The sequence below is a fragment of the Zonotrichia albicollis genome, chromosome 13 (genome assembly GCF_047830755.1).
Source record: "Zonotrichia albicollis isolate bZonAlb1 chromosome 13, bZonAlb1.hap1, whole genome shotgun sequence".
Classification (NCBI taxonomy): Eukaryota; Metazoa; Chordata; class Aves; order Passeriformes; family Passerellidae; genus Zonotrichia; species Zonotrichia albicollis.
Genome location: NC_133831.1, coordinates 909,308 through 929,415, shown reverse-complemented (window position 1 = coordinate 929,415; position 20,108 = coordinate 909,308). Strand labels below are relative to the sequence as shown.

The 20,108-nt window shown below is 47.7% G+C and overlaps 1 protein-coding gene across 3 annotated transcripts in view; it reads left to right on the top strand.

Moving 5' to 3' along the window:
- Positions 1-706: 706 nt before the first annotated feature.
- ZFHX3 (zinc finger homeobox 3) overlaps positions 707-20,108 on the top strand; it is a 376,930-nt gene continuing 357,528 nt past the window's right edge. The window contains exon 1 of one of the 3 annotated variants that reach the window (XM_074550648.1): positions 707-874. The gene's annotated coding sequence lies outside the window, so the exon portion shown is untranslated. The remainder of the gene's footprint in view (positions 875-20,108) is intronic. The other 2 variants (XM_074550646.1, XM_074550642.1) reach the window with 2 other exon arrangements.

Below are 20,108 nucleotides of genomic sequence, written 5' to 3'. Positions count from 1 at the left end.
TGTGAAACAGTGCTGCGGTGCACGGTGTGCTTGTGCAAGGGCTTCCCTCCCCTCTTCCTCCTCCTCCTCCTGCTCCAGCCTGGCTGGCTGCCCCGCTCACAAAAGCCGTGTCCTTAGAACAATAGGCCTGTGCTCCTGGAGACCCATCCCGGCACACGCGATGCTGCTTCTGTGACGTTTGCAAGGGGATACTCAACCCTCATTATTATTTTTTTTTTCCTTTTCCCCACTGTGAGTGGAGCAGTGAAATAGTAAAATTAATTTGTGCAAAAATACCCCTGGAACAGCACTGGGGTTGAAATAGTCCAGGTCGGTGCCGCGTGGTTCCGGCTGACCTGGGTCCCCGCCGCCGTGGGAGCTCTCGACGCGCCCCATAAACGCTCGCCCTCCTGGGCACCCGCTCCGGGAGGCTCGGGCAGGCTCGGGCTGAGCGCTGGGGGGCTCGGGCCAGGTGAGGGCTCCTGAGCCCCAGCCCCGCAGCGTTCATTCGTGTCATAGGCTGAACCTCGACAGTTTTTGGCAAAAACCTAATTAGCGCCAGGTCTGGGGCCTGTGTTACGTGTATATGTGCGGCAGCGTTTTGTGTACGATATTAAAAAAATATCCAGGCTTTGGGTTGCCTTTTGTAAGGCATGGAGCTGTGACCCTCCCTCCGCTGCTCCCTCCCCCCGGAGCCCCAGACTTCGCCGTGCCCTGGCTGCGAGCTTACATGGAGTTGTCTTTTTTTATTTTTTTTATAAACCCAGTCACAACACGGGAAGAGGAGGAGGAGGAGGAGGAAGAGAGAGAAAGACAGAACTAAAAACCCTTGAAGGATGGCTCTCCAAAATTCCTGGCGGAAGCACGGGGAATCCCTGGTAGCGCGGGAGCGGAGGTAAGGCAGCCCGCGCCCACCCTCCTGCCGGCCCCCCGCGCCCTCGCTTTTGGGCTGGGAGCGCGGCTTGCGGGGAGCGGGAGGGAAGGTGGAGGTGGGAGCTGGATGCTGGTGGCTGGGTGGTGGTGGGTGGGTGGTGGGTGGAGGAGACACCTTCGCCTCGCGCTGCTTAAGTGGGCGCGGCGCTGATGTGAATATGCAAATGGGCGGCCGGGCGCGTCACACGTGCGGCTGCTCCCCCTCCCCTCGCTCCCCTCCCTCGCTCGCTCCTTTCCCACCCGGGGCTCGGGGGGGACGTGGGGACATGGGGGGCACCGGCCCCGGCCCGTCCCGTCCCGTCTCGCTCGTCCCGTCCCGCCCTGGCAGCGGCGGAGGTGCGAGGCCGGGATGGAGTGGGGGTGACTCCGACACGCGGGGAACGGACGCGATCGCTGCCGGGGGGCGCTGGGGGGGGGGGGGCTGCCTCCCCCCCGTCGCTGATTGATGTCAGGGGCCAACAGGATCCGGCTTTCCTGGCGATGATGATGGTGATGGTGATTGCGATGATTACACTCATCATTAGTGGGAATTTGAATTTTGCGATGGTCAAGGCTGGGCGGGGGCACGACCCCCGCGCCCGGGAACTTAAGGAAAGAAAATACAGGATTTGGAAAATGATTAATTTATGCACTGGAAGGGTCGAGTTACAAAGGTTTTCACGCAGCCCTGTTTTATTGCGAGTATACGCCGAGATCGGCAAAAAGATGGGAAAGGCGTTTTTGTTATTAAAGGAAAATCCTTTATTGGAGGGATGATTTAGAAATTTACAGTCAGTGGAATTTAATTTTATCCTTTGCCTTTTGCTTTATCCACATTTTAATAAAAGAGCCACGAAGAATAAGAGTAGCCAGGTGATTGCTGAACAAAGCAGATCTCGAGTCTGAATGGGATTTAGAATCGGTGCCTGCGCTCCCCGCGCCTGGCGAGGCCACGGGTGGCACCCCCGGCTGTGCTCCCGGGCTGGGGGACACTGCGGTGACGACACACACCTTAATGCAAAATTAATATTTCATGTGCAGGAGGCACAAACTTTGTGGGACATTTTTCCTTCCCCTCTGTTTGCCGACCTAGTGATTTGGGTACGCCTGATCACGTCTTAGGTTTCTATGTGGTTATTCCATGCAGAGAGTGATTTTCAGGGGAGTGGAGTGCTGCTGGTGATGTCTGCCAGCACCCCGAGGTGGCAGCGACCATGTGTGGTTCTGCAGAACATCACTGGCATTAATTCACTGGGAAAAAAACCAAATGCAAATCAACTCCATTAGTTTTTCTTAGGTTCTACCAGGGACTTTAAAAGGATCTACTAATGGGATAACTGTATTCACTAGATTGATAAATAAATAGAAAATCCCTAATTCTTTCGAGATGTGGGGCTGGAAGCAGCAGATGGAAGTGACTCCAGAGTAACTGAATAAAACCCCTGTGCTGATAGTGCCTGATTGATCATAGTGTAGTGCACTAAGAGACAAGGAGTCAGCTGAGGGGAGAAGAGGGAAAAGGCGAGAGATGGAGCAGGAGAGACACGTAACCCAGTTCGAGCAGGACAGACCACCTGCCTGCGTGCCCTGCTCTCCAAAGCGCGCCCAGCGTCCCGCATGGCTCTGCCCCCCAAATGCCACACTGGCCTTCAGCTCTCAGAAGGTTTTCTCTCATTATCCCAGTCTCTGTGCTTTCCCTCGCTGTGGCGCAGGCCCGTCCTGGCTGCTTCGCACTCTGGGGTACGCCTGGCACAGCCCAGTGCCAGGGGCACCGTGTGGCTGCCGAGGGCCAGCGTGGGCAGGCCAGCCCCGAGGACAGGGCAGGGCAGCGTGGGCTCAGGGGCCCTTTGGGTGCCCGGCCCTCGGCCGGCACCTGCAGCCGTGCGCACACACCATTCCCCGCGCTCGCTCCGCCGTGCCAATAAAGAAGAAAGGCAGGGATGAGGATTGTTGCTATTGATCTGCCCAAGGGGATCATTAGGCATCAGTATCAATCTACAAATCAGTGGGCCTGTGTTACTTGCTTGGGCAGTCATTGCCAATTTGTTCCTATTAGATGGCCGAGCCCGGAGGTGTTTGATGAGCAGATTGGGTCTTTATCTCGGCGCTGGAGAGCAGGCGGGCGTGGGGAGATGCCGCAGCTTTGCAGGATTGCTGCTGTTTGTTTGTTTTCTTCTGCTGCAACCCTTTTCACTTCTCTGTGCAGAATTTTGTAGGGGCTGAATGTGTTTCTGCTTTATGGATGGTTTTTCATATCATCAGATTAAACATATTGAGAGTTTAGGAGAAACTATTTTCAAATAATCCCCTCGCTTTTATTCGCTCTGTTTACCAGCAGCGCTCCCTATAAAAATACATATTCATGCCAGATTCTTTTGTTATCCTTTCCAGGTCAGACCCAACATTAGGAACGCAAACAATTTTGCTTTTGCTATCCCAGTGCCCATTCCTTGGGATTTATTGAGTTGTGCTTAGTGAGATGATTGTTTTCACAGTATTTCCCTCTGTGATTTAATTATTTAGGCCAAAAAATTAAAGCTTGTGGATAATATTTTATTTTCGAAGTGTTTTTTATGTGGAGGACAGCCCCAGGGGTTAGTGGCCCCTTGGACACAGCCCTGCTCTGTGTGGTGCCTTCCGGAGCTGCCTCCCTCATCTGCATATTTACAAATAAGAATAATGTTTTATACTATGCAAAATTAATAATGAATTTGGACCATAACAGGAGAATGGAAATTAATGGCAAAAAAAGGGAACAAACCAGTTCATATGAATGTTTTGATCCGACATCAATGCCGTGTTATTTAATGCAAACCTTGATTCCGACTGTTCCATCTCACTCCTCACATGAGCATCGCGCAGTTTAAACATTTGTCCAGCCCTTAAAGACCCTATTGATGCTGTGTTATTGGATTTCTAATTTCCAGGTTTTGTCAGGGGGTTTAACAGACTATATGAGTGTTTATAATTTCTAATGAGTTTAATCTCTAATTTGCCTCTATTACCTGGGACTGTCAAATCCCATTCTCAGCACTGGGTCTGTGAAAATTCAAAATACAGAAATACAGGTTTCTAAAGAACTCGAAATATTTGTCATATCTTTTATATACAAATATGTGTGCAGTAAACAGAACTATACATTCTTATTCTCTTTGAAGATCAAGCCTGATTTTAATCCTGCCTATCTGCTGCAATCACAATATATTACCTAAACCCAAGTTTCTTTGAGGACTTTTGGATAGATGTCACTATTTCATTGGAGATAAAGTAGGGTATGTTTTAGGATACCACATTATTGCTGCCTGATTAGTATTTGATCAAATCCTATCTGTTTTTTTGTCCCTGAGACAATCCAGCTCCTCCACATCCGGAGGCGAATTCGCCTCATTCTGTCTGACAAGTGTTTTGTTGGGGAGCAGCGGATCAGATCCGTGTAAACACGCGGCTGGGGCGGGGAGCCCCGCACTTTTAATTTATCATAAACTCCCCAGAACTCATTAGCTTTCATCTTTACATCGCACGTATAGAAATGAATTCTGAGCTCACTCGGGGAGGCTTTTTTTTCTGTGGAGTTTGCTGTACAAATATTTATGGACCTTTTCCTTTGTAGTAGAGATTCCAGTGGCAACAGCTATCACACGACGAACAGCAGCTTGCGACTTAGGGAAGAGGTTGCCAAAAGCTGTTGTTTATTTAGTTGCGTGGCATTTTGTCTTGAAATTTGTTTTGCTACTATTTGCAAAAAATACAAGGCTCTCTTGGGAGGAGAAATCAGGCTTTTTTGCCTATACTCCAGAAAAAAAAAAAAAAGGGAAAAAAGCCACCCAGAAAATGAAATCTAAGTGTGTTTGTATGTATGAACATAACTTTATAATCAGCATATTCTGAGGATTTTCAGAGCAGGAGGCTGCTCACTGCCCATTCACAAAACACACATATGGTGATTTTATGGTAGGTTTTGTTTTAAAGATAATGATTTGTCTCCACGTTGCAGTTGTTTATGTTTCTGTCTATATCTCTTTCCTCACCCCTGTTTTATTTAGTAAGGTTTCAGCTGTGAAATTTCTCCATGAAACAATTGATACATTCTCCCCACGCTGCAGCGAGCGAAAAAAACCCCCTTAGATTAATGGTCAGTGTCTCATCCACACAAATTTGTGTTACGATACTACCGAGAAGCTGCGAATTACTGACAAGATCTAGAATAATTCCTAATGCTGTCGAAGGCTTCATTTTCTCCTCCGCATGATGGATGAGGCATAAGAAGTGCTTTCTGAGATCGTTAATGTGCATCATTCTGTTAAGTGTTATTAAAGTCCGTCTGTCTTCGGCAGCAGAAACAATGGCTTAGCCCTTATTTTGTCTCCCTCTTTGCTAAACTCCAGCGTGCTTTTACTAATGTGACCTGTTTTGGGGCTCTTGCAGTGGCTGGTTTGTACCGTGGTGTTTCTGGTGGTCTGGGGAATTGTATTTTCCCTTCGAGTTTAGTGTTGGCTTGCGGCATGGGGACGCACGGCGAATTCGCGGTGATTCCGTCTGTAACCTGTGGATAATGTCCAAGCAGCGCAGGATCTGTACCAAAGCTTCCATTTAAGCTTGGAAAATAGGATTGAGCTTTCCCTTCAGAAGGGAGGGAAGGCTGTGAAACCACCCCCAGGAGCAGCCATGCCCGCTCATTTTCCCCCGGATGAATTGTTTAAAAATCTGGGAATTGCTGTGTGAGGAGACAGTGAGCTGGTCCCCTGCTGGGGGGGAAGCTGGCACGGGGTGACCCAAACTCGTCCTGTTCAGGCACAAATCGCTGCCCTGTCCTGGTCCCGTGGGCATCGCCCCGTTCCCCAAGGGGGAGGAGGCCAGGCCCAGATTGCAGATGGATCATATTAAATCAAAAGTACTTTTAACCAAACAGAAGAATTCACTTTAAAGGTTTTTAACCTTTCTTAAGAGCCAATTTTTCCTTAAGCCCTGCGATAATAAAATACAATATAATTTATAGAGCACTCTCCACGGGTATGCATTCCTCCTCTCTTCTTTTTTTTGGTACAGTCAGATAAAACATCCAACAACTGGGATGATAATCAAGAAAAAACAAAAAGCAACTGATCATAAAGCATTTAGAAATGTAACATTCCTTTTACAAGGGATTCAGACATCCTTGGGAAGCCTCACTTCTATACTTTTAATAGAATTAGAGAAGTGTGATGCACAGCTGGTAAAAGCTCAGTCATCCACAGCGCAGCGAGTTTTTGAGTATTTAATTTTATATTTGAATAATTCTCCAGATCAGGCTATAATCATGGATGTCATATAAAAAGATTTTTTTCATAAATTACATTATTTCACAGATGTGCAAATACTTCTGTGAAAAAAATTACATTGATCAGTTTTTAATACCCCCCTGTCTCACCCTTCAGTCAAAAGGAAAAATAGCTTTTTTCCCATCTTTGTCTTCAGAAAGGTGCTAGATTGTAAACATCTGAAGGAAATGAAAGGGGGTTGGCCAGTCCACCCCAAATTCTTTCCAGATTTTCATTCCTTTCACCAGCAGCCTTCTGTTCTTGGAGGAGAGGGAGGAACAGCAGAAGAAAGAGAGAGATGTCTCTGTTTCTTATTAAAATTTAAAGTGCAAAGCAGGGGCTGTATTTTGCTAATTTTCAATGTGCTAATTGGGAAGGGGGTGAGGAGGTGAGGGGCTGCGGGGACACGGCAGGCTCGGTGGGACACGGCCTGGCCAGCGCCACGGGGACAGCGGGGACAGAGGGCACCGGGCACAGCCCCGGCCTCGCTGCCGGCCAGGGCTTGGACTGGCTGCACTTTGCCATCCCACCTTATAACATCCTGTTTGTTCTTCTCATTAGAAAGTGACTCTTTTACCAAGAATAAACTTCCCAACAGGCGCGTGCTCTGCGTGCCCGGGGCTCCGGGGTGCCTGAAAGCCTCACCCCTGGGGTGGGACAGGGCCTCAGGGCCGCCCGGCCCCTGCAGCTGTGTCCCTCCAGCTCCTGAGCTCTTCTCCTTTTATCTGTGCCTTTCATCGAGGCACAGGCAATTCCTCAGCACATCCCCACAGGCAGAGGATCTGGTTATCTTGGATATTGTTGTCAATGGAAAAGTTTGCCCCAATGTTAAATTCAGGAATGGCGGTTAAGATAAATGCCAGCTTCCCAGCTCTCTCGTCCCATTTTCTATGAAGTTTAGGGGAAAGGAAGGCTGAAAATAACTTTATAAAAGTTACCAAGGTGTCACACCCTGACTGCTTGGGCTTCAATCAGAGTTGCCAGCTTGTTTTTCAGGGAATTTGAGTACCACATGCACTTGGAGAAAGCAAGCTAAACATCAGAGTTTATTTTCAATATGCAAGTGGTATAAAAATATGCAAGCCCTGATCTGAGTGCTATGGAAACTGCTCCACAAAAATGTGGAACGAAAGCTGTTACTGTAAGCGTGGTTCATGTCCTGTAACAGCTGTGACAGCCCGGCAAGCTCAACACTTGTCCAATTAGATGAAAATACTCAAAAGGAAATCTGATTTAAATAAGAGCTGTAATAATCTTTCACAATTACAAAGTATTCCAGTGACCAACACTGTTTCCCTGCCCGGGTTGCCCGCACCCTGCGTTGGCCTGGGCTCAGTGGACGCCGTCTCTCCCTCCTCGCGCTGGCTCCAAAAGCATTTTTCAGGGCTTATGTTACAGTTATTTGCAGATTATTTTAGGTCTGTGTTCTTTTATATCCACTTAGCAACTTGGAAGGAATATTTCAGGAGCAGCCCATGCTTGATGTGCCCCTTTTTGGGGAGCAGGAAGACTAGGTGGGGCGGATTTAAAAGCCGTTATTGTATTTATGACAGATGGTTTTCAGTTTAGGCAAGAAAGCCCCAATAGACACTAGCACAGAGACAGGAATGTGGACACGTATCATTAAGCTCTTTCTGTTAATCAAATGCAAGAAATACAGTAAACTTATTTTTATACCTGACCTGTGGAACAAATATGGCCAATGGATATTACACATAATAGGTCTTAAAAGGAACAATTATAGTTTCCCTTTAACTTTTCTGATTTGTTACAATTTGTATCTATTTCTAAGGTTTAAGGATACCAATGATTAAAATCATCCTACTGCATAAATTTTAGTTATTTACCATAGTTCATAAGTATCGTGTGATGACCTTTTTCTGGCTTCATAAAATTGGTGACTTAATATAATTTAGGATCTGAGAGTGCAAGTTCCTCGATTCATTTATCATTTGATGCTGAAATTTGTTTAGTCTGGATCGAAGGCCCTACTCAGCTTTTCCTACTGGTCACAGATTCTTTTTACACTGGAAACTGGGAGATCTTTGTGTCTTGTCTCTTTCTTTCAAGTTTGACCAAAAATAGTCATTAAAGACTTCAGAAGCCCCCTGACTTTATAAATAAAGGCTCTTGACTGACTCTGATGGGAGTTCCATGCACAGAACAGCCCCTATCACTAATTTTTCAGAATGGGAAAGTATGTTAATATAGAATACACCTTGAATTAAGTGGTCAGTTTTGACTGTATTCCAGACAACTTTTTTTATGAATGCAATTAAATAGGGAGTTTTAATAGCTTCAGGAGAATTACATTTGAAATTGTTCTATAAAGAATGTTTATACATATATATAGAGAGAGATGATAGATGCATCTGAAAGCAGGAGGCGACGCAGTAATTTATTTTAAAAATTCTTCTGTAGTCAGTGTGAGTGATTTCAAATGGGATCCCAGAATCTCCAAGCCAAAGCTCTCATCTTCTAAGGAATTTCACCTGGAATAAAATGTTGCCTTAGAAATTGTTGACGTAATAGTCCCCTTGGGAACCCCAGAGCAGTCAAAGAGAAATCCAACAATAAATCCAGGGGCCACCTGGATAACTCCCATTAAAGGCTTTTTTTCAGTGGAAAAAATTCTTTAAAAGCTTAATTCTTCCTAAATGTGAAGTCCAGCGATGGTGTTTCTGTAGAACTTTTACAGTGGGGTGTTTCAGGCGGTTTTGTTTGAAGCACTTGTGCAGGGCTCGGGGACAGGGACAGCAGCGCTGTGTGTTCCCTGCAGCCCCTGTGCAGGGGCCGGCAGCCCAAGGGCCCCGAGCACAGCCGGGCTGGGCCTTGCCTGGGCTGCGGTGTGACCGAACCCGGCCCAGCAGCGTCCCCGACACGGGCCTGACCCCGAGCCCGAGCCCCGAGCCCCGAGCGGGGCCGGCAGCTCCGGAGCGCGGCTGCGGAGCGGCACAGCCTGGGGCGGCGGCGGCAGCTCCGCCGCGCTGCGCATCGCCCACGGCCGCTTTCTCCAGAGCACGGAACGGGGAGAAAGCCCCGCTGTGCCCCGGCAGTCCCGGGTGCGCGCCAGCAGCCCGGCGGAGCGGCTCGGCCGGCCAGGGCGAACTTGCAGAGTTTGCATGGCCGTGGGACGGACTGAGCGCTCCCCGCTCCGCAGCCCGGGCAGCGCCGCGCTGGGGGTCAGGGACAGCCGGGCAGGGCTCGCTCCCCTCGGAACGAGGGGATGTGTGTGCTGAGATCCGCCGGAACACCCGCCCTGTGTCTGAGGGGAGCTGCAGGACCGCAGGACATCCTGGGGGACACGCAGAGCCACTGACTGCGCCCGCTCCTGCTCTCCACAGCCCCAGCTCTGCTCTGTGCTGCAGCAAAAACGCACCGGGAGGCTTCTGATTGAAAATATCGGGGGGAAACAATCATCCCATTAACCACTGGAAATTTCATCACAATTTAATTCTCTATCAGCGTTTTTTAAAAGGCAAAAAGGGTCAAGAATGAAGGGTGTTATTCTTAGTTGTCTGTATTATTAGTTAACATCAGCTGTCTGCTATCCCCACCTCCGTGCCCAGTACAAAGGACACTGTAAACCACATTTTTAGAAAAAGAAACTTGATTTTTGTAGAAATACATATAAAAAAAGATTCAGGATCTGTGGGTACTTACATATGGTCATTTTACAGATTTTCTGGTGTGGTGGCTGGAAGACAAACTTATTTTAAACCCTGTGAAATTCAATATTTCACTGAATTTAACATATTCTAAGTTACACATAATATATATAGTGAAACAGTTTTACACTGTTTCAATAGGCTTTAATTTTAAACAGTGTCTACTTTTCATATATAATGAAGGTGTAATTTATAACAATATTTTAAACAGTCCAAGCCAGTTATTTATACTGGTTTTTATCTTGAAATGAGGTTTGCTGGGTCTTTTGGTTTTGCTTTATTTACCTCATCATTCCCTTATCACCCAGAGCCTTTTTTGCAATTGTATTTATTTAAAATGGTATTTTTTTACTTTTAATATAATCGTGTTGTTTAGACAAGAGGTTTTTTTTCTTGCAAGTATTGAGGAACTTGTTTTGCTGCTGTCCCCAGAGCAGTTCAGTGCTGCGATACGTGCAGTCAAACGGGGAAGATTCCCAAATTGTCTGTTCCCATGCTTGGAATTCAGACAAGCAGGCACTGTCTCCATTCCTGTAAGGAGCAGTGAAATTTGCTGTTGTGGATCTGGGCTTAAACTGTTCCAGAAGCAATTTCTGTTTATAGGCCACTGTTTTTCTGGACATTGTCCTGTGTTTTTGAGCAGAAAGCAGGCTTGCTGCCCTAGGGACATAATCAGTGAGTGTGGGCTGCTCTGGGTACAACGGGGCCGCGTTCTCACTCCGGGATAATGCATGGAACCGTGTGGGACAAGGGCAGCAGAGCCACTTCTGTTCATCCTGGCCTTGCTCATCACCTCCCCTGCCCGGAGAGCCTCCTGCAGCCGCATGAGCTGTGTCTGCCTGCCGTGAGCACGGCACCCTCAGCACTGTCCAGGGATGGAGCAGCCCAGAGAGCCCAGCTGCACCCCAAGGAATCCATCCCACCCCATCCCATCGCATCCCATCCCATCCCATCGCATTGCATCCCATCCCATCCCATCCCATCCCATCCCATCCCATCCCATCCCATCCCATCCCATCCATCCCATCCCATCCCATCCCATCCCATCCCATCCCATCCCATCCCATCCCATCCCATCCCATCCCACCCCATCCCATCCCATCCCATCCCATCCCATCCCATCCCATTCCATCCCATCCCCATCCCATCCCACTGTGGAGCTCCTCCTGTGTCCTCTCCTGCCGGACCTGCCTCCTGCTCTCCCGCCCTGGCCTCAGGGATGAGCTCCTGCAGGAGGTGGGCAAGCAGCAGGTGTGGGAGGTGAGGTGGCCAAGGCCATGGATGGTGGCAGTGGTGTCCTGGTCCTGAGTGACTCTTAGCTCCTTGTCTGTGTGCTTGCAGCCTCCTGGCTGCACAGAGCACCGACAGGCCCCTGCCTGCTGGGTCCGGGAGCTGGGAGAAGCTGCGTCCCCATCTCTGAAATAACGATGGATGGTTTTCCCGCATTGTTACCAAAATTGGGATTTTTTTCGGTTGGAAAAGCCCTCAGAGAGCATGGAGCACATGGCGGGGCCGGGCGATTCCTGGCGTTGTGGTCCCGGTGGCAGGGCCGGGCGATTCCCGCTGTCGGGCATTCCCCGCCGTTCCCGCCGCGCCCGGCAGGGGGCAGTGCCGCCCGCGCAGCGCCGCCGCCTCGCCCCCCCCGCCGCTCCCGCCGGGGCCGCGCGGGGCGGGAGCGCCCGGAGCCTTCCCGAGGGTGCGACACGCGGGGCCGGCACTGCGGGGCCGCCTCGGGCCTGGGGCTGCCACCGCACCCTTCCCATCGCACCCCATCCCATCCCATCCCACCCCACCCCATCCCATCGTATCCCATCGTATCCCATCCCATCCCATCCCACCGCACCCTTCCCATCGCATCCCATCCCATCCCATCCCATCCCATCCCATCCCATCCCATCCCATCCCATCCCATCCCATCCCATCCCATCCCATCCCATCCCATCGCACCCCATCCCATCCCATCCCATCCCACCCCATCCCATCCCATCCCATCCCATCTCATCTCTGACATCCCCGCCCAAGGGAGCACAGGCACAACTCCAATTGTTTGGAGACTTTTGCATTCAAACGTTGTGTTCTATAACAATATCCCTAAACCCCACCTGCATTTATATGGAGATCATCCTCCTCTGGGCTGTTGGGGAACAAACTCAATTCCTGCCACAAAGACAGAGGTGGTGGCCAAATAATTTCCATATAATATTAATTTTATACGTGTATGGTTGTAAAATTTGTTCCTCGAAGTGTGAGATCACAAAAATGAGGTGGTTTTTGTGTGGGTGCATTGGGTTGCTGGGGGGGTGGGGGGTGGATATTCCAGCACTTCTGTTTCTGCCTCAAATATTTGTGTTTGTTTTTCAGGGGCTTTGTTAATACCTGAGGGAACCATTAATGCAGCCGAAATAACAGGAGATCTGATGTTCTCATGGTATTTTAGTATTTCACTTTCTCGATGGAAATGCCAGGAGAACACCAGATCTCGCGGTATTCAGGCCCCAGAAATAGCTCCCTTGGGAATTTTTAAAAAGCCCATAAAATACATAAACACAAATATGGAGATATCCAGGTTCCTGCCGAAGTTGCCTGCGCAGCCTTCCCTCGATTGAAGCCATCAGTCAGCAGCTTTCCCTCCCTTCCAGCTGATTTGTCTTTGTCACTGAGCGAAACTACTCTTTCTCCCTCAAACCGATGGCAGAAAACCAGACCCGTGTCGGTAATTGTGATTATGGAGAGGACAATTCTGGATTGCTCACACACACAAGATTTCCCCCAGTCTGCTTATTTTTTTTTCCTAATATGGCTGTTTCCTTTTTAAAAACCATGTTATTATTTTTTATTATCATTTTTGGTTTCACTATAATTTTCATTGGATATTTAGCTGTATCTAGTTAATTATCTAATCAAGCAAATTGTTTCTTTGGCTCTTAACTAAAACAGGAAAACACCCCAGTATCGGGATTAAGTTTTCATCTCTATCAACTGGCTTAAAAATACTGAACTTGATTCCTTTTGAATTAACTGAGTCTTATTTTATTTTTTTTTCAATATCACCTATCACCATAGTAACCACCAGCTGTCAGTTCAGTTTCTGACATTTTTCTCATTTGGTAAGATTTCAGAATTGCCATCCTCCCTGCCAACATGTCATGAACAAGAAAAAAAAAAATTGCATGAAAAATCTAATGGGTGTCTGGTCTGATTGTCCTCACTCGTGGCAGGGAAGACAAAAACTGATGAATTGTGAAATGTATTCAGAGGGATTCAAGAAAAGCAAGTGTCTCGGACCCCCTCCTCACCCACACCTCCTCGTTTTCATCTTGTTATGCTTGATGCACCAGACATGCTTGCCCTGACACTCGGGTTTGTAGAAATTTAAGATTAACAGTTTTTACATTCACCTCGCTGATCCCCGGGTTTTAAAGTCATCATTAAAAATAAAGTTCGCAGAGCTCGTATTTAGCACCATTTCCCACTCATTGATGAGGTTTTAGCACCTGTGAATTCTCAACAAAACACTTCCCGTGCCTGAAGTCAACAGCCAGTTCGGTACATTCCCACATTTCCTCCCTGTTTCTGTATTTTATGTACATTAGAAAGCAACCTTTGAGCAGGCCTAAAGAGAAAGGCAAATTCTGGGTAACTCCCTGGGCTGGGGTTTTGTTTGTGCTGGAAAAAGGGCAGCAAATGGTAAAATTTGACTTTTTTTATTTCTCCAATTGGTTTACCTGAAATAATATAAATTTAAGAAAAAATGGGATCATGTTCAGTAAATGATGCTGCACCTCCTGGATGGCAAAATATCGCTGAGAAACCTCCTTGCCAGTGCTGCAGGAAGGCAAGAGAAAGGGAAAGGACTCATCTACTTCTGGCAAAGCAAATAAAATGCCAGCAATGCCTTTCTAACGTGTATTTTTGGGGGATTTTCTATACAGGATACACACATAGAGCTGGCACGTCGTGTTTCCGTCGGTATAAAACAAATCCCCCCAGCTGCCTCCATTGGGGCACAAAGAGCCGTCCCCTGGACGCGCTTCCAGGGGGGTTGTTTGGGGCTGTATCCATCTCTTTTTTCCCCGACTGTCTGTGAATTCAGGCTCAGCAGCAGGAACTCATTTCAGGAACATAAACCTGATTTGATGAGCAGCTGCAGCGCTCGGGTCCCTGTGCTGCCGGGGACACCCCGGCGCTGCCGGGGCTCTGCCCCGCTCCCGGCTCACGTTTCACATTCGGGGGCTCAAACCGGCGCTTCAAACCTGGCCGGCCCAAGGGGGAATAATTGAAACAATCCCGGGACATTATACCCACTTGGGAACATTTGGGGGAATTTGTATTTGTGAGTATATTCGCTCAGTTCTGCTGCATCTACACGGAGCAGGGAGGTAGCTCTTGCCAGGAAAAGTACTGGCTCCCCTAGGAGGATCCAGGGTCGCGTGTTTGGCAGTGTTTTTCCCTGGGAAGCGGCAGATTGAGCTGCCCGGCGCCCGGTTTGGGTGCTGCGGCTCGGGGTGCGAGGCGCCGGCCCCGCCGGTGCGCGGGAGCGGCGGCGGCTCCGGGAGGGACGGCGGAGCTGCGGCAGCGCCGGTGCGGGGCTGCGCGGGAGGGCCCTCGTCTGAGACACTGCAGACACAGCTACTGCTGAAATGTCTGCTCGATTTTAGAATGAAAAACCATCATCTTCGGGAAAAAAACTGAAAATGATCCCGTTTCCCTGCCTGTTTCAGCCATGCATTTTGCCAGCTGTATTTTTAAAATAGTTCTATAAATGTATCTCATGAAATAAATGCACTGGGAAAGTGTAACTCTTTTAATGATAAATAATATTGTTGTACATAATATTTGAAAACAAATGGGGTAAACAAAATGCACCTTAATGTCTTTATGGTTTGTGAGATTTATAACAATAATCAGCAACCGACTGTAACACTGTTTGCACCTTGTGTGCCCTAAAGCCATTGGATCCCTCCGTTAATTGTATAAATTCCATGCACTATGGAAAATCATGATGTATCATTTATATTCAGCTATGTCAGGTATATAAATATTAAAATATATTGGCCAAAAATGGCTGATTACCCCTCAAACATTTCATGATAAATCTTATCTTTTTACGGTGGTGGTAGCACTGAGGGTGGGGTGAGGGGGGGAATGGACTAAATATTTCATGTTATTTGGAAATATTCTTTAAACAACCCAGATATATTATTAATGTTTTACAACTGCTTCAAAAATCCAGCAGCTCAGTTCAGGTTTAGAGGATGCGGTGGTTCAGTACCTGAAGAAAAAGTGATTTTTATATATGCAAAGCACCCCAATGGTGGGGATTATGTTATTTATTCAGCCTGGGATCCGTGTGGCTCGCGGAGGCTCCGCGCTGACGCCCCGGTATAAAACAGAGGTGACGTTCCCGGAGCCAGCGACAGCAGCACCTCCCTGCTCTGCTACGCCAGATATTCATGGGCATTTATCAGGGCCTTATTATTCACCTATAGTCTTATTTAATAAACTCCTGCTCTCCCCAGCCGCCATGTAAAGGTACAGGGACAGTGCTTGTGACAGTCTTTTGCCTAAAAATACTTACATGAAATATGGTCTGTTTGTCTGTGCTCCCCACACAGCCCCAGCCCGAGCCCCGGCCTGTGCAGGGACAGGGGGAAATACTGTTATCTGTATTTATTGATGCTAATGCCTGTGTTTTAATGGCTAAAGAAATCCACTGTTGGGCTGTGGCTCCAATGTGTCGGGCAAGTGGCGGTGTGCAGTGCGGAGGGAGGAGATGTCGGCAAGGGGCTTGGAAATACGCGTGCCTGGGAAGAATGGAGCGGGAGTGATGCCTTGCACCGACAAGCAGACTTGGGGTGTGTGATAGACTTTGTTCATTTGATTCTCAGAACTCAGTCGGGGTTAAATTGGAATCCAGACATCAAAGAATTCTTCCAGCAGCCCCAAATTTTGCCCGTATAATTTTTTTCTTGCAGTTGTCATAATTGTAGCTAATTTCACACTGCAAAAATTTTTTTTTTTTTCTGTTTGAAGTATTTTCCTAAATATGCACAGAATGTGGGAGTGGGATTATTTGTTCTCTCTGGTGTTTCCCTGACGGTCACAGCCAGGCTGTTCTGCGCCCTCGGTGGCGTGAGGAACCCTTGGGTTTGGTGGGGTGTCCCCGTCCCCTGGAACTCAGGGATCTGAGCAGGATCCTGAGATCTGAAGGGAGGGGAAGGCTCAGGGCTGGAAATAGCAACGCCCTTCTCCCTGTTCCTTTTTTTTGCCCGACTGTTGTGTCTGAGCACAAGCGTGTGGTGCTGCATATTTGGTGGGTTTGCAGATTTCTGTGTGATTTTTATCTGAAGGTCAGGGCTGTGGAAATACATCAGGTTGGGATTTGGGATGTTTGCCATTTGCCATTTAGCCTCGCTCCTGCTTATCAGATCGCTGGGAGCACGGGCCTAATAAACCAGGGAGCTGCTCCGAAAAGGAAAAATAAATATTGTTCTGGTTTTATGGAGTCTCTTTACTATTACACAGCAGGAGATTTAAATGTATTTATTTAAGTTTTTCCCTTTTTGCTTTGGAATTGTGGAACTAGGGAAAAGAAGTTAATGGTGGATATTTATAATTTCACTGGATATTTGTATGCATTAATTTTTTAAAAGAAAAATTTATTTCCTTTTTTTTTCCACATTGGAAAAATAAAAAAGAAAAAAAGGTGTAGGAAGGCCATGTCAGAAAGGGGGAATGGGGAGGCCTTTTCTGCATCCAACATCTGTTTGAAACCAAAATGTGGTATTTGAGGTTTCTCCTGCTGGGGTTTTGAGCTGTTTCTCCCCTTCCTTCTCCCATGGAACAAGCCCCAGTGCCAAGTGCAGAGCTCCTGAGCTATGGGACTGCAAGTCAGTGCCAGGGCTGGCAGAGCCACAGCCAGGGCTGTGCTGGTCTCAGTCTCTGCACCCCCAGGACTGGCATTACCGACAGTGGCAATGCCATTTGCAGCTTTAATTCACCTTTCTAATGCTGGTTTTTATGGTCAGGATCAGGCCTAAACAACTGCTCAAAAAGGGGGCAGCCTGCAAATGGTGTTTAAAGCCAGCACTTTCAGAGTGGCCTCCTGGAGGTGGCGATGGGTGCTGACACTGCTCTGACATCTGCAGGCCCTGTGGTGCAGGGATGCCCCACGGCCCAGGGGTGCTGCTGGGTAATGTGAGGTTGCCCCACAATACAGGGGTGCCCCATGGCCCAGAGGTGCCCCATGGCACAGGGGTGCTGCTGGGTGGCACGGGGTGCCCCATGGCCCAGGGTGCCCCATGGCCCAGGGTGCCCCACGGCACAGGCATGCCCATGTTCTGGCCAGCTGGAGGCAGTGGATGGCAGCAGCACCGTGCCCCCAGCCGAGCAGCCGCTCTCGGGGACCCCATTTCTGGGGGGTTTGTGCAGGGCTCTTGGGGCAGGTTGTTGACGGCTCTGTTTGCACAAAGCCACCCCAGCTGTGGTGTGGGCACAAAGCCCTTCCCTCCTGATCACCCCATGGCCAAAGCCCCCCCCGACACAAGGAGTCTGCTTTCTCTGAGCTGGCTGGAGGGGGAGGGAGAGGACTGAAAGGCCACGACAATCCTTAGGAAAACATTAGTTTGTTATTTTAATATTTTTGAGAGGAAAGCATTTTGCTCCTGTGTCGATACCTTTTTGTGGTTTATTATTTTGTTGCTAATTTACTTAACCATTAGCAAATTAAGGTGGATTATGGCTTGGATGCATTAAAAGCACCAAGGAGTTGCGGTCCTTGTGGCTATTTCGGGCAATGTCATAAGCACACTCTTTTTTTTTTATTGTCCTCCTAGGGAGCAGAATTTGAACTTAATATTCCATGAAATAAGCCATTGTAATCACGTTGGGTTAATAGAAGAAGTAAAATTGCCTCTCCTCTCACAAGACATTAGAGCAAGGCTGCATTATTAAAGTTTTCTTGCGGACAGGCGGTTTAAAATATATCCTCAGTGGCTGACGCAAGTCTTTTCAGCAGGGATGACAGCTTTTCAGATCTTAATAGGCTGTTCATTTCTGGCCTACGAGTTTTCAGCATTTCTTCTTTTCAAGCCAGGCTGTGACATGATGGCTAAAAACTGACATAAAGAAGTGCCATGTACTGTGAAAACCTTTATTCACTAAGTGGCTCCATGTAAATTGGTGTCAATAAGCAAACAATTAGAACTTAAAAAAAAATTGTTGGTTTAAATCCCTTTTCTCCTTAATCATTTGACCTAAAAATCTCTCCTTTCTCTCTCCTTTCTTTGGAAGTGGTGCATATAAACCAGTGACAAAGTGTTTTGCAAGTGAAAGTGGATCAGATCTTTGTTAGAAATCAGTTAATGATATTTAGCCAAGGTGAGTTTGGCATAAGGTTTTTTGTCTTTGAAATAAAATTTACAGTGAACTAAATTCCAGGTAGACCATAAAGGATGAAGAAAGGGCTGGTTCTTCTCCCCTTTCCCCCCACACTCCCAGTCTCCCCTGTTTTGGAGCCACAGCCTCCTGCGGCACGAACAGCCAGGAATCCATTCCCAATCTCCCGTCCATCCCTGCCCTCTGGCAGTGGGAGCCATTCCCTGTGTGCTGTCCCTCCATCCCTGTCCCCAGTCCCTCTCAGCTCTCCTGGAGCCCCTGCAGGCCCTGCCAGGGGCTCTGGGCTCTGCCTGGAGCCTTCCCTTCCCCAGGTGAGCCCCCCCAGCTCTGCCAGCCTGGCTCAGAGGGGCTCCAGCCCTGCAGCAGCTCCGGGGCCTCCTCTGAGCTCCCCCCAAGGGGTCGGGTCCTTCCTTCTGGGGCTCCAGGGAGGAACTGGTGCAGTCCACCTGTGTGCTTCTGATCACGTGATATCAGTGACCTTACATTAGTTTCCTAATTAAAGGCAATATAAATTACTTAATCAGGAATTTCTCATAGACCAGAGCAGGAGTGAACATTTGAGGGTGCTTGGGCACTGCAGTGGGGGAGTGACAGGGAAACCTCTGGGTCCTGGAAAGGAATTTTTACAAAGGAAAAGAAAATGGCTGATTATTGCCTTTAATTAATAAGAATAAAAAAATCTGTGACAAAGTTATATGCTAATTTTAAAATAATATAACTTAAGAATTCCTGTGTATGAATGAAGGGGAATGTGGCAGCTGGCTCTGGAAACCTGGGTGTGGAAACCAGGTTGTTTTATTTTAGATCACTTGCAATGAAAATTATATTCAAAGACAGTTTAATTCCAAGCTTTCATTCAGATCTGCCTGGAGACAACAGAGGCAGAACCTCAAGCAGGCTCTGGTTCTCCTCAGAATCCATGGGTGTTTTCTCTCAAACTGAGCTGTGAGTGCGATCCCCTGCAAAGGCTCTGCTGGGCCCAGGGCAGGGGGGCTGCCAGGGGAGCTGGGGTCCCTCAGAGCCACCCCGGGGGCTGCAGCCTCCCTGCTCCTCCTCAGACTCACAGCCAGAATCTGCTCACCAGAGTCTGCTCACAGCTCACAGCAAACGGCCCAGAACGCTACAAATGCAATTAAAAGAAATTAAAGGTATAATGAAAGCTTTTGCATTTACAGGAATTAAAGCAGCAAACATTTCTTAAAATTTCCAGAAATAACTGAAATTTATTTAGGTATAACAGGACAGGTTAGGACATACTGCTTACACTGAAAACATAATTCCAAAAATTATATCAATGATTTCTGACAATTTTCTACAATTTGATAATTACACGACATTTGGCAATTTAAAAAATTATTCCTGTTGTTCCTTTTCAAGCAAAGAATAAGGAGCCGTGGCTGTAGTCCTTGGAGGCGGGCTGGCCTCCCCCCAGATTTGTGTTTATATATCTTGCAATATTTTTCAGTAATCAAGGCAATGCCTTTAAATAAAAGTGAAAAGTTATGTGACCTTGGTTGTCAGACTCAATTTAGACTCTGCTGCAACACTTTGCATTTTATTTTTTAAATTAGCTGTTGCCATCTTTTACAATTTGTTTATAGGCAGAAAGAGCCACATGGAATGGGAAGTATCAGGGAGGAGTTGAGAGGTGCTGCTTTGGCCTCAAATAGAGGTATTTTTAATAACTTTAACAACTTTTTATTTTATTTTTCCCTTTAATCTGCTTTCTCAGGTGGTGCCTTGATTCATTCTGGTTTTCTTTGCAAAAAATTTGTTTCCATTTTGAAGAATGTTGCGGTTCTGTTCCCCCTTCTGAGGAAGCACGCTGAATTTTTGGAAGCTCAGTGTTAAAAGG